The sequence below is a fragment of the Macaca thibetana genome, chromosome 6 (assembly GCF_024542745.1).
Source record: "Macaca thibetana thibetana isolate TM-01 chromosome 6, ASM2454274v1, whole genome shotgun sequence".
Taxonomy (NCBI): domain Eukaryota; kingdom Metazoa; phylum Chordata; class Mammalia; order Primates; family Cercopithecidae; genus Macaca; species Macaca thibetana.
Genome location: NC_065583.1, coordinates 156,282,728 through 156,298,413, shown reverse-complemented (window position 1 = coordinate 156,298,413; position 15,686 = coordinate 156,282,728). Strand labels below are relative to the sequence as shown.

Sequence of the window (15,686 nt, the reverse complement as noted above, 5' to 3'; positions counted from 1 at the left end):
TTGTCATGGTACCTGGATCATGTCAAATTCTTTCTGAATCCTATTGAATAATCAGTGGCATTAGATTATTGTCCCAATTAATTAATCTCCTTTCTACTCATATTTACCCATTTTTAGCTAGTCTTTATTCCATACTAAAGCCATAATCAAGGATCCAATATGGTATTAAATGTATAATAGCTCACTTCTTCTTTAAAATATATAGTAACTCATTTAATATTCAAAGCATCTTTATTTCCGTTTTACAAATGAGAATTATGAAATGACAGTTGTTAGAAAATTATTAAATGTTAACTCCTCTCTCAAAGACATACAATTAGTAGTAAGTCATAGAGCTAAAATCTGACCTAGAAAAGTTTAGCTATAAAAGCTTTGTTCTTCACACCTACAAATATTGTCACTAAGAGTGGTATTTTCAGCAGTGACTTGTGGCCACTTTAACTATTTTCATGGGTATCTATTGTGTCTGACGGGCTATGTATTTGAAAGTGCACTACACTAGGTGACAGACTAAATATTTAGTGCCAATTTTGGGACTTTCTAACCCTGGGACCACAGTCAATATCTTTCTCAATGAATCTCAGTTTCCTCATTTATGAAATGAGCATAAAAATATGTAAATTACAGAATCTAGTTTCTAGTTGCAACAAATAAAATCTTAGAAGAAAATGTACATTAACATATATATTTTAATTGCTTACATTTAAATTTGTTGTAGCAGTAGTAGTACAATTAAGGAAGACACTGAAGATCAGATACATATTAAACTACAGATTTCATACATATCTGTCAATAGGGTCACCAGAGGCAAAAACTGAAATACATTCAAAAGGTGAAGGCAAAGAGAATCTTGTAGACATAAATATGTAGACAGCTGTGTCTGTTTTCATACCCTAATCACCTAGTCTTGTTGATATCACTACTTTGCCCTTAACACTGTTGCAATAAACAAATTTAATTCTGGAATTTGAAAAATGGTAGAAGTAACATAATCACACAAAGGCACTTTAGATGTCCGTCCTGACTGTTTCTCAAAGGCAGGGAGAAGTAATACCTTCCTTCCCTATCAAGTGCATTCTACAACAGTGGTTCTCAAAGGTTATGCTACTACCATCAGAACAGAAGCATCTGTGAGCTTGTTAGGACTCTTTGGGCCCCATCTGAAGGACTGAATCGGAACCTCTTCGGGTGGTTATCAATTTAAGTGTTTTAGCAAGCTCTCCGGGAAATTATTCTATGCATTTATGCTTGAGAATCACTGCTCAACACACAGAGCTAGCATGAAAACAAGCATGCTTGCTCACGTCTGTAATCCCAGCACTTTGGGAGGCCGAGGCGGGCGGATCACAAGGTCAGGAGATCAAGACCATCCTGGCTAACATGGTGAAACCCTGTCTCTACTAAAAATAAAAAAAAACTAGCCAGGCGTGGTGGTGGGCACCTGTAGTCCCAGCTACTCGGGAGACTGAGGCAGGAGAATGGCATGAACCCGTGAGGTGGAGCTTGCAGTGAGCCGAGATCACTCCACTGCACTCCAGCCTGGGCGACAGAACGAGACTCCATCTAAAAAAATAAATAAATAAATAAATAAGCATGCTTGTTATGCAGTAGAATAAGTATGTTGCTAATGCTTATGCACCTCTGCAGCTAAAAACGTGTGTGAAGATCAGAGGTGGGGAAGATCAGAGATGGCAACATCTATTCAACAAATGTTTAAATGCCTGATGTAGTCTTGGACCTAGGCTAAGTGCTAAGATCACAAAAGTGAATAAAGCATGAACTATAGAAATACAGGTTCCCAAATTAAAATAATTCAAATCTACAGAGACTAAAATAATTTCTGGGATAATAATATTTGAGCCACATCTGATAAGCATTCTAGTTTCAGGATATGATCTAGTGAAAAATGCTTGATTCAGAAGCCAGTCCAAGCAAAGGTGGTATGTTCAAAGCCATGACAGTATGAGGAAGCTTGGCTCATTTGGAAAACAGAATGATAGCTCAGGATGGCTAAAAACGAAATAGCAAATGGAAGAATGAGGCAGAAGGTGGAAGTGTGGACTTGGTTCAGAAGACTGTTGCATGGTATGTCATTCTGTGAAGCCTGATTCTATGTTGCTTTGGGAGTCATTGAGAACTTTCAAGTAGGGTGGTGAGGTGTTAAGATTCCAATGTTGGAGCAGAATTTAGGCTGATTTAAAGGGGCAAAACTGGATGCAAAGGTTCTAATTTTAAAAATATTGAAATGGACAAGGGGAAAATATACCCATCGTCCTAAATATGAGAGCGATTGTAAGAATGAAGAAGAAAATATGGCTTCCAGAGATATTTATTCATGTCATGAATAAAATATATAATATATAATAAGGTATATTCTTGAGTGAAGATACATTTATGTTGGATCATGCCAAGTTTGAAATTTCCTGGGAAATAGTGAATCAAAGAGTTTTTAATTGAGTATAAAATTCTGGGTTAAAATATTCAATTGAGATCCATTAGAAAATAGATGATAATTGATCCAATAAAAATAGATGTTAACTCTCAGAGGAATTGACAGCCAGAAATGAAGACTAAGAGAGTCGGTCTGTGGAACAACAACAAAAAAGGAACAGAGACAGTTAAAGTGAATGATGAATGGCCTTGGGGGTGATGGTGGGGATCCATGTATAGAAAGATTACGTATGATTTAGGAAATATAAGAACCAAAAACGGAAATGAAATTGGCAATATAAAGACCATTGCAGCATGAGGAGAAAATCCGTTCAGCAGAGCAGTGGAAGCAGAACAAATATTTCCACAGGTTGAGAAATGAAAGGAAGTCACTTGGCTGTATAGAAAGGCACATTCTAGAAGGAACACGGAGAGTAACCGACATGAGATGTGTTTTGTTTAGATCTCTTGTCAGGGAATAGATTTTCAAAGATAGGATTTTAAACAGATTTACTCAAGGTCAAAATGGAGTCATCAGAAAGGAAAAAGAAATAGTTTCTGGAAAGGTTGTATAATTAGAGGTTTAAGTATCCATGTAACAAGAGTAGGTCCAAAGCAGTTTTTCCAGGCACCCATTGATCCTAAACTGCCTTTATTTTATTTACTCTACCATAGAGAAACTTCTGAAATTCAGAATGTCTCCTCTGACCCTACTGGCTTTTGCTGTCTTAATGCTTTCTCTGACTCACCTCAGAGTTTTGACCTCTTTCCCATAATTTCCTTCCTAGCCTCTCTCCTCTGTCATGTCACCATGTCCAATCTTGTGAGCTCTTTGACTCAGAAACTCTCTGGAGCTTTAAATGGCCTCCTCGGCTGAGCACACCTAGGTCAGTACTGAACCATTTGCAGAGGTAAGAATTTGGAGGCGGATGCGATGTACAAATGATATTCAGGACATGGGTGAAGGCATTAGCTATTGGCAGTAAAGGAGAGGCGTTTTTATTTTACTTTTTATTTCTGTTATCTGTAAGACTGGGACATGAGAATGAATGTGCATAAAGTGAGAGACAGTAAGTCTTCACTTGATGGTTCAATTTCTGAGATTCAGAAACACTGCTGTTTTGCTTTTAGCAAAAAGTAATTGGATTTGAGGAGAGAGAGTTGCTGAAGTAGAGAAATAAAGGAGAGAAATGCCTTTGGTCAAAGGTAAAGAGAATGATAGCTGAGTGTCCAGATTGCCCTACTAAACTTGTGGTGGAATTATCTTCGCTTTCACTTGTTACTGTTTTTGAAGGGCTCTGTGTTGTGGTTGCAGATACTGAGGAAGAGGCCAGTGCAGTTATATTAGTTTCGTAAAGCTGTCGTAAAACAAGGAACCACAAAGTGGATTGCTTGAAGACAGACATGTATTCTCCACAGTTCTGGAGGCCAGAGTCTGATTTCAAATTGCCAGCAGGGCCATGTCTCTGTGAAGGATACAGGAGGAGAATGTGTTCCATGCTTTTCTTCCTAGCTCCTGGTTTTGCTGGCAATTCTTGAGATTACTTGTCTTATAGAAGCGCCACTCTGTTCTCTGCCTCAATCATCACATGGCATTCTTCTTCCTATATGTCTTCATATTATCTTCCCTGTGTGTGTGTTACTCTCTGTTTCTCTTCTCTTCTTACAAGGACACTGGTCATGTAGAGTTAAGGACCATCTGCTGAGTTCATCATAACTTGATATAACTGCAGATACCTTGTTTCCAAATAAGGTTTCATTCACAGGTACTAGGGGTTAGGGTTTCAACATATCTTTTTAGGGGACACAATTCAACCTACAACAGCTGTTAACTCTTGTGTTAAAACTGTTCAGAGTGAGGCCAGTTACGGTGGCTGACGCCTGTAATCCCAGCACTTTGGGAGGCCGAGGAGGGCTGATCACCTGAGGTCAGGAGTTCGACACCATGCTGGCCAATATAGTGAAACCCTGTCTCTACTAAAAATACAAAAGTTTTCTGGGAGTGGTGGTGGGTATCTGTAATCCCAGCCACTTGAAAGGCTGAAGCAGGAGAATTGCTTGAACCCAGGAGGTGGAGGTTGCAGTGAGCCGAGATCACGCCATTGCACTCCAGCCTGGGCGACAGAGTAAGACCCCATCTCAAAAAACAAAACAAAAACTGTTCAGAGTGGTGCTAGTGGAATGGATAAGAGACAGTAGTACAGGAAAGAAAAAGTCATAAGGAAGGTATAAATGTGTTAATAAGGAAGAGATAAGTGCTGAATAAAAAAGAAAACAAAAGAAGATTGTGTTGATAGATGAGAAAAATTGTCCAACACGGAAAAGTAGATGTATAACTAAAATTCAAGATGATTGCACTTTATTTGGAGTATTTAGAATTTAAGGTTTCATGAGGAAAATAATTATTGTATCTTATTCAAGAAGAAATAAGTAAAGATTAATGCATGAATTAAAAACACACATACATTACCAACAAATTTTAGAAGGGAGCTTGAGATATTTATATACCAGAATAAAAATGGTAAAATAGTATTACTTTTTGGTATAACCAATGTTTTTTGAATAGTTAATTTAGACAATCCACTTCTTTTGATGAGTTTTCTATTATACAAATAGTGTATTATAAAATCTGAAGCTCAACATGTAAAAACCCAGGAAGCATCAAAACCTGAAATGACTGTAAACAGGATAGAGGTGTACTGTTGGTTGATTTATAGTATTTTGGGCAGGTTTAATTGTACTGATGTACATAGGCGTTTTTGAATTGTTTCTGTTTACTTCCTCTTAAGTGGAAACTAATAGGACCCCAATAAATATTTTAATGAGCATGTACTACTTCTTAAATAATAGAATGGATGATTTATATACACTTTTGGTCGTGGTCAACAGAAGTTGCACTGAGGTCTAATATTTACCACCTTTAATCTTTTACGTATGTGAGGTTTTAGTACGGTTAAGGGTTAACATGAAAACATTTCAATGCCCACTTATTGATCCTCTTATCTACCCAAAGTAGTTATTTTGTGTAACAAGTAAGCAGTGTTACAACCAACAGCCCATAAAAGGTTATTATCAAATACTTTTCCGTTTTCCTTGCACATGATTAAGCCTCAAAGGTGAATTAATGGATCCTGTTAGGCCGTAACAGGAAAGCAATAATGTCTATCAAGCAAGCACTGTGTTCCACAAATACATGCTGTTTGTCAATGCGGTTGGTGGGTTTTGATTTGATTTCCCCTCAAAGGAGAGTTGGTAAGATGGGAGGCTAAGGGATAGTTTCCTCATCTTATAGTTAGATGTAATGGCAAACATTGATTTTTATTTCTTTGTGAGGACATATCGCAGTAGTGAGGAAAGCAGATTACAAAATTTATACCATACTATTTTGTTTCATTTAAAGTGATAACAATAATCAAACTGTTTGTCTTGACTTAATCTTTTTGTCCCATTCTTACTTCCCAACGCTCCTAAACTTATCTTGTTTTAAAGTTTTCTACAGTACATACTTTCTGTAAGCTGCACCACATCCTTCTGCGTAGCATGGTTTACAAAATTTAAAAATAAGTAATTTGAAGTGTTTTTGCTCATGTGTTTACTTCAGCTACATTAACTATTTTCCTACATATATATATGTACACACACACACACACATATACATATGTATATAGTTTTGTTGTTCAAAACTTCTGAAAGTAAATACTGAGTCAATACAGTCACTTAAAGGCTTTGATTTCAGGTTAGATGTGGTACATGATTAATGCGTGAACTATTCAGAGTGAACTTTGAAATCTGTGTGTGTAATTTTACTTAATAAAAATTAAACAGAAAAGGATAATTTAGAAAATAAAAGTACAATAATTTAAATGTCACAATTAAAGTTTCCACATGGCCAGTTTTCTCCACTGTTTTAAGATAAAAAATGGCACAGACATACACTGAAATGTACTTTGAACATTGTATATAATTATCTTAGAACATCAGGAATAGCATCAATAAAAACCAAGATGTTTTGTGATTTTATATTGTTTTGCATCTAATCCTATATCACAGTCTAATACCATAGACTTTCACATCTCTGGGAGTGAGCTATATACTGCCTTAGATAATCATGGCGGGAATCAACAGGACAAATTTTGATAGGAAGAAAGGCAGTAGACTCTTAGCAGACAATGAGACAATGGAGAATGAAAAGAAAATGATTATCAAACACTTTTCCAGATGGTTATCAATTGCATAGGAATTCTAAGAGGCCAGGCGCAGTGGCTCAGACCTTTAGTCCCATCACTTTGGGAGGCCAAGGTGGGTGGATCACGAAGTCAAGAGATGAAGACCATCCTGGCCAACATGGTGAAACCCCGTCTCTACTAAAAATACAAAAATTAGCTGGGCGTGGTGGCAAGTGCCTGCAGTCCCAGCTACTCGGGAGGCTGAGGCAGGAGAATAGCTTGAACTCAGGAGGTGGAGGTTGCAGTGAGCCAAGATTGTGCCACTGCACTCTAGCCTCGGCGACAGGGCGAGACACTGTCCCCGAAAAAAAATAAAATAAAAAATAAAAAAAGAAAAAGAAGAAAAGAATTCTAAGAAAGCATAACTTTTGATTGTGTATATGTTTATTTTCACAGTGAATTATTTTCTTTACATATATACTCAAGTTCTTTTTTTTGTTTGTTTGTTTTGAGACGGAGTCTCACTCTTGTCATCCAGGCTGGAGTGCAATGGCGTGATCTCGGCTCACTGCAACCTCTGCCTCCCGGGTTCAAACTGTTCTCCTGACTCAGCCTCCCGAGTAGCTGGGATTCCAGGTGCATGCCACCACGCCTGGCTAATTTTGTTTTTTGTATTTTTAGTAGAGACGGGGTTTCACCATATTGGCCAGGCTGGTCTTGAACTCCTGACCTCGTGATTCACTTGCCTCGGCCTCCCAAAGTGCTGGGATTATATGCGTGAGCCACCGCGCCTGGCCAACAAATTTTCATAACAGATTATTATAATGCCACAAAATTCACATACTTCCACTAAGTTTTTATAGTATGATATGCTACTAAAACACCTCAAAAAAGCAATCAATTTCTTTTACCTTAAATGTACTGTTATAATCTAGTAAAGCATGCTATAAGTAAACTATAGTTTATAATATATGTAATATATCATTTTTACTTAATTATATTGTAAAATCTTAAATGTGATTAAAATGATATGCACATTTTAAATATTTTGAACCTGATATATAACTCTAGAAACAACTATGAGTCTTTCCTGGTTTGAAAAAGTAATATTACTATGCTATTTAGATGTTCACTATTTTGCTTAAAGTGAAATGAATGAATAAAGAAATTCTTCAGATTATTTATTCAAGCATATAAGTCTATGTTACTCAATACAGATTCTGTTACATAAATAAGTACTTACTTATTATTAACTCTAAATTTATTTTTTATTTATACTGAGATAGAGATACTTCCATTTATATCTACTGTATTATGTTTTATCTATCTCCTATCTAACTAGAAATAATTTAGTGTATTCTTTTCCAGAAAATACTTAACATATATTTAAATACATAATATAAAACAGGCCAAGGTAAAAATGGAATTACAATATTTTACTAAATTAAAAATATTAGTATATAAAAATCATGAAAATAATCCGATAAGTTTTTCCCCTTTTTCTCTATTTTTCGTGCATGGTTTTAAGCAGTCTTATGAATTGCTGCATATAATCGTTAACAACCTCCCTCTGAAAGAACTAGCCTTCCTCACTTAAGATAAGGAAACTGACACATTGAGGCCAAGTCACTATCTAATGTCCTGCTGCAAGCAAATGGGAAAAGTTGCTTTTGAATTCAGCAAGTCTGACGCCAAAGCATAAACTCAACCAATACAGATTATTCAACATTTTACTAGAGAAGGATCATGGCTTTGGCTTTAATTTTAACTGTAGCCTATGCAACGAAAGAAACGGAATCAATCTAATGAGTCACAGTGTCCAAGATATGAAAAAAGGCAAGTTGTGGAGCAGAATCACTAAGGCCATAAAAAGCTTTATCCCTTGAGTCCTCATAAACTGGATGCTGCTAAATATAAAAATTGTCGACAGTACTTTTATGGTGAAATAACTGGTGCCAAATGTCACTTTTTCTTATAACATCTTTCAGTATAAGCAATCGCAAAGCACATTTCTAAGGTTAAAAAAAAAAAAAAAAAAAAAAAAAAAAAAAAAGCTCCTGTAGCCCCAGCTATGGTAGGGCTTTAAGTTACGAGGATAGTGTGATCCAAATGAACACCACTCATGTTCTTGCTGAGGCTGTACTTCATATTACAGGATGAAATATAAAATAAGAGAGTTCCCTTCTGCCTATCCTCCAGAAGTAGTTTCCTCTCAGCCAGATACTTGAAAATAACTGTGTGGTAATAGTTTGAACATTATTCTACTTGACAATACTTGTAATACTTTTATTCTGATAAGTAACCAGAAGGCATCTGTCTTGCCAACTTATTATATCACCCTATTATTCTATTTTTACTTGAACTAACTAGCTGTAAGATTTTTCTTTCCACTTTAGAAAAATAGAAAAAAGGGAACTTGCCTGTCTAGAAAACCAACTTACCTCTGCGTTGAAGTGTTTCCAGAACCAAGGCCTTTCTTTAACTTTTTGCATAGGGAAAAAAAGCAAAGTATCTATCTCTGTTGTAAAACATCCCAGTTAATTAAATATAAAAAGCAAAAATTATAGAAAGTTAAAACTCAGGAAATTATAATTGTGTTTTTATCATGCCCTGATCAAGAAGTAAATGAATTATATTAACTTAGGTGACTTACAGTGCAACAGAGAGTGATGAAAGAAACCCCAACTTAATTTTTAGAGACCACTACTAAAATTGAGACTGGTAAAGGAATTTCAAAAATTTAAGTTTTACAAGAGCTGACTGATAATCCTTCCTTTGGGGAAGTTGTCTATTCAGCGAGCAAGTTATCTTATTCTTGATAATTAACTCATTGAGAATAATATAAAGGTATTGTATCTCAAATTTAAAAGACAAAATGGGGGATACATAGGCATGACTTTGGCTCTCAAAATAGGGTTAATATCCTAGGAATTCAAAAATGTGAATAAACAGGTGTAATTCATTCAATATGTATTTATTGAGTTTATATTACACTATACCAGGTACTGTTCCAAAGATAAAGCAGTCATTAAAACAAACAAACTTATCTCCTAAACTCTGGTAAGAAACAAAAAAAAATAAAATCTAATAACCATTCAATTATGAGGTAAGATACATTGATACATACATGAAGGGAATTGAAAATGTCTGAGAAGGTGAAACGCTAGTTATGCTAGAGACTGAAGAACTGAAGAAAAAAACATTTGGATAAGAAGAGAGCTTCCTTCAGGGTCTCTTGTAAGGCAGGCCTAGTGGTGACAAAATCCCTAAGCAGTTGCTTATCTGTAAAGGATTTTATTTCTCCTTCACTCATGAAACTTAGTTTGGCTGGATATGAAATTCTGGGTTTAAAATTCTTTTCTTTAAGAATGTTGAATATTGGCCCCCACTCTCTTCTGGCTTGTAGAGTTTCTGCCGAGAGATCTGCTGTTAGTCTGATGGGCTTCCCTTTGTGGGTAACCCGATCTTTCTCTCTGGCTGCCCTTAACATTTTTTCCTTCATTTCCACTTTGGTGAATCTGGCAATTATGTGTCTTGGAGTTGCTCTTCTCGAGGAGTATCTTTGTGGCGTTCTCTGTATTTCCTGGATTTGAATGTTGGCCTGCCCTACTAGGTTGGGGAAGTTCTCCTGGATGATATCCTGAAGAGTGTTTTCCGACTTGGTTCCATTTTCCCCCTCACTTTCAGGCACCACAATCAGACGTAGATTTGGTCTTTTAACATAATCCCATACTTCTTGCAGGCTTTGTTCATTTCTTTTTCTTCTTTTTTCTTTTGGTTTCTCTTCTCACTTCATTTCGTTCATTTGATCCTCGATCGCTGATACTCTTTCTTCCAGTTGATCGAGTCGGTTACTGAAGCTTGTGCATTTGTCACGTATTTCTCGTGTCATGGTTTTCATCTCTTTCATTTCATTTATGACCTTCTCTGCATTAATTACTCTAGTCATCAATGCTTCCACTTTTTTTTTTCAAGATTTTTAGTTTCTTTGCACTGGGTACGTAATTCCTCTTTTAGCGCTGAGAAGTTTGATGGACTGAAGCCTTCTTCTCTCATCTCCTCAAAGTCATTCTCCATCAAGCTTTGATCCATTGCTGGCGATGAGCTGCGCTCCTTGGAATCAACCCAAATGTCCATCAGTGACAGACTGGATTAAGAAAATGTGGCACATATACACCATGGAATACTATGCAGCCATCAAAAAGGATGAGTTTGAGTCCTTTGTAGGGACATGGATGCAGCTGGAAACCATCATTCTTAGCAAACTATCACAAGAACAGAAAACCAAACACCGCATGTTCTCACTCATAGGTGGGAACTGAACAATGAGATCACTTGGACTCGGGAAGGGGAACATCACACACCGGGGGCCTATCATGGGGAGGGGGGAGGGGGGGGGGGGGGAGGGATTGCATTGGGAGTTATACCTGATGTAAATGACGAGTTGATGGGTGCAGCACAGCAACATGGCACAAGTATACATATGTAACAAACCTGCACGTTATGCACATGTACCCTACAACTTAAAGTATAATAATAATAATAAAAAATAAAAAAAAAAAAGAAGAGAGCATTTTTGGAAAGAGAACAATGTGCACAAAGACATCTAGGCAGAGATGTCTTAATGTTTCACAAGAAGAATAAGGAGTAGAGTAAGATGGGGACATATAGGAGATAAAATCAGAAACATAGGCATGAGGGTTGGAAAAATGCAATGTAAAGAATTATGAATCATACAACAGATTTTGAGTTTTACTCTGAGATGGGAAACCTCAACTAATTTGGAAGAGGGTGTAACTTGGTCTGAGCCTAGTTTAAATGAGTCATAATAGCCTCTCTGTTGATAAGATTTGCTAGCCTCTCTGTTGATAAGATTTGAGGGGAATATGGAAGTCTATTAGGAGGTGATCACAGATGAAAGTGGGACATAAAAGTGGCTTAACTCTGATGGGAAAGCCGAGCATAAAAACATGGTAGAATTCTGCACAAAATGGATGTGGTCTGTCATCAAAATAGAAATGTCAATAATTATTACAAGCCATTTTGAAACCAGAAGAGAGGAGATTTCCTAAACTTAAAAACCCCAAATCATCAACATTAGCTACACACACACACACACACACATACACACACACACAATGAGTCATTCCAGAAGGTTTCTTCACAAGAAGGCATAGAACATATGCCTGTAATCCCAGCACTTTGGGAGCTCGAGGCAGGCAGATCACAATGTCAGGCGTTCGATACCAGCCTGGCCAATATGGTGAAACCCCATCTCTACTAAAAATACAAAAATTAGCCGGACGTGGTGGCACATGCCTGTAGTCCCAGCTACTCTGGAGGCTGAGGCAGAAGAATTGCTGAACCTGAGAGTCAGAGGTTGCAGTGAGCCAAGATCACGCCACTGCACTCCAGCCTGGGCGACAGAGCAAGACTCTGTCTCGAAAAAAAAAAAAAAAGAATATTCAGAAGTGGAATACTTGTGCTTGTGGCTCAATATTTCAATATTTATGCATATAAAACAATAACCTGAGGACCTCAGTTTCACAAATAGTCAAGAAGGAAGCTGGGACATATTTTAGATCAAATATATTGCAGGTTAAAGTATCTTTATGTAGGGAAAGTAAATAGAAATGTGTCGTTCTATAAATAGGATTTAGCAAGACAGGGCCATTCCACATTAATTGATAAAATCAAATAACTGTCCAGAATTGCAGTTCATTTTTCAAAATGGTGAAGAAAAATTTTTAAAAATATGGTTACAGTGTGGCACTTTAAAAAAAATCAAGTCTGCTATACAATGCTGAAAAATATCCTGTAATCTTTCTTTCCTCTTAGTGGAGCAAAATCTTAGTTTATAGTGGAAGGAAGTTTGAGAGCTCCTTAGTGGTCAATAGAGATCTAATTCTCCTCAATTTTGCTCAAACTGAATATATAACAGGACAACATAACAGGATCTGAGCCAAACATTTTCACATAGATTAAGTTGTGTGTGCCTCTGTGTGTGTCTGTGTGTGTCTGTCTGTGTGTGTGTGTATGTATTTTCCTGTAGAAAATAAAGCATTTGAACATTAGTTATTCTCTTAGTTTTCCTGCTGTCTGTCACCACATTAACAAGACCGGGTGTACTTTATTTTCCTAGCTAGGATCTCTTGTCCCACTGGGATCGGGGAAGACAATTTTAACATACTTTTTAGGACCAGTGGCAGTTAGAATTGCTTTCAAGATACTACTGTTCATAAGAGGTGAGAGAAAGAACATTTTCATGTAGCCCCTGGGTGTTGAGATTCCCCATATCATTAAGAATAAATTGGTCAATCATCAAGAGAATTTGAAATCTCCTCAGGCTGTCTTCATTTTCACAACAGGCTCACCTCCCTGATCTAAAAAATAGAACATTGACTCTATGGGAGGGCTATGCTTTTGAACTGCTCCTTGCTCAATGAATATTACTTCCTAACACCCAGTAGTCCTAGTCACACGTCTTGTGCAAACATACTATAAGACTCATTTTCACTAAAATAAATTATTTTGAACAAGTCAACTTATTTTAAAACATAGCATTTTCCCTATCTCACCTATGTAGCCACAGAAAGGATTAACTGTCCTGTGGAATATGTAAAAAATAAAAGATAAAGTCTCCAAGATTAACCTGAGCACGCATCACTCACTTTAAAGAAAATTGGAGGAGATGAACTAGAAGAATTTCTTTGGAGCCTGAACAAAAGACAGGTGAATGGGTTATTAAAGATAGGCTGATGTTATTCTAGTATCTTTATGGGAGACTGTCTACTCTATTGTGTCTCTTTTTCAGTGAGCATCTTTTGGGAAGCATAAAGTTGCCTCCTTACAAGGTCATAGCAGAGTAATCGTACAGACAGTGTTCTGAACTGGGTTGAACATACAAAGGATGCCAAAAGTTTCCACTTCTGTACAGTAACCTATATTAAAACTTCAACTTATTTCAATCCATCATATTTACATTTCTATTTTATTATACGCTGGATAATGTGTTTAATATATTACTGTAGCTGCATATATATACACTTTATCATAACAAAATAGACATGTTTTGTGGAACATGTTAAATCGTTTGCTAAGTAAAAGAGACAGTGTGATCAGAACTTTTGAAGGTCTCTACACACAACCTTGCTTTCTCAAATTCTATCCAGACAAATGCTAATTCTGGTTTTAGTTTTATAAGGCCATGAGGATCAAAACATAAAGGAAAATACATAGAAAATGCTTCAATATAAATTACTCTGTTTCATTCTGTGTTATGACTTTATAGCATTTGTGTTCATTTTCTATGAGATCATAGTCCTATTCAATAGCAGTTTTTTTCATATTTCCAATATACTCTACAGAAAAATAATTGTTGGTAACATTCATGTTGTTAATATTATTGCTAAAAATATTCCTTAGGAATTGCTTAGCCCAGAAAATCCCGAACTCAAAGAAGCCGTTTGCAAAGAGTCGTTTTTTTGCTTTTGTCTCCGTAATCCACCATCCTTCCCTATACTCTTGGCTTTTAATACTCTGCTGATAGGATTTGCCTCGACCAATGGCTGCATATGTTAATAATACTCTTTAACTCACTAATAAACTACTTTGATACTTGAATAAATTGAAATTTAAATAAGCATTTTTATTAAATCAAACATAATTTTTGTATTGAGATAATTCTAATTGGGGACATAGGTAAACCATTAGTCCCTCAAACTTTTTGGTCTGGAAGACTTTGCAGAGTTCTGCTAAGGGGAAATCACAGAGGTATGTTTTGAACAGTGAGGGTGAAAATCTCCTCTGTTTAATGTGTTTATTTTTCCCTATATGGAAATCACAAAGATCAGTGATTGATATATTACTTTCCATATTTATTATGGAATAATTTATTGATTTAATTTGTTTAATAATTAATGGTTTAATACATGCAATAGTTTACTGATTATGGTATAATCAAGTTTGTTGAATAACTTCAAATAATTCTCAATGAATTTACACCATAGTTATAGGAAAAAATAACATTTAAATCACTCAAATAGAAATTCTACTCCATATATATTTACCAACTGTGATATCTTATGAGGAAAATACAGGACATATTAAGATGTGACAGTCTCAGAAATGAGGGATAGCCTCCTGAAATATTATTGGCTTAGATGTGATAAATTATATAATATAATGAAATCTAAGTCAGTATGTGCATGGCAACTTAGAGAAACTTAGAGAAAGAGAGAGAGAGAGAGAAAGCCAGTGTGGTTGCAGAGCAAATTCAGGAAGTGCAGAATCAGATGAGATCTTTTATTCTAAGAGCAATGGATATTCATTGAGGAAATGTTGGCAAGGGGTGACACCAATAGATTTTTTTAAAATAACATTTTGGGCTTTAGCATTGAGAATGGATCTTAGAGGGCAGGGTAGATGTGGGGAGACATGTTAGTAGCCTATGGAGTAGTTAGCGGAAGAGAAAATAATAGATTTGCCTCAGATATTTTGTCAAAAAGAGACAGATAACATTTAATATGCTTTTTGCAGATTTTTTGGTCACATCAAAGAAAACTAAACGCTAAGCTATATAAATTAAAGTTAAAACAGCCCTAGAGAAGACATTAATTCACACATGTTAAAAAGAAGAAGCAGTGCCTTAAGAGATTAAAGTGGACTGCTTCCATTGTGTTTCACTGGCATGCATTGCCTACCATCTGGAGGGTAAAAATTACTTGGAAAATGAAACTTGAAATGAAATTAAACAATATTTCATTTCCCTTGATATTTATTTATTTTCAGATTAAGCACCAATATCCCAAGTCATAGCCAAGATATAAAATACAGTGTGATTATTGTGTGATTATTATTAAAAACTCTTCCCAATATTTCTCTAAAACTTACAAAATATTTCTGTTTATGGCAGAGTCTCAGCTGACACAGGGTCTAATATTATTAATCTAAGTTTGTTTTACAATGCTCACTTCTAATCCTTCATTAATCTTAAACATTTATATTTATATATATGAACACTAATGCAAACTCAATTTAATTTAGAAGCAAGAACAGTTGTTTTTTTATTGTTAGCTAAATTGTGTTTTT

At 35.9% G+C, this 15,686-nt stretch overlaps 1 protein-coding gene across 7 annotated transcripts in view; it reads right to left on the bottom strand.

The window, feature by feature from the left end:
- The window catches only part of CDH18 (cadherin 18), a 1,131,397-nt gene that overhangs the window by 823,846 nt on the left and 291,865 nt on the right, over positions 1-15,686 (bottom strand). The window lies entirely within an intron of this gene.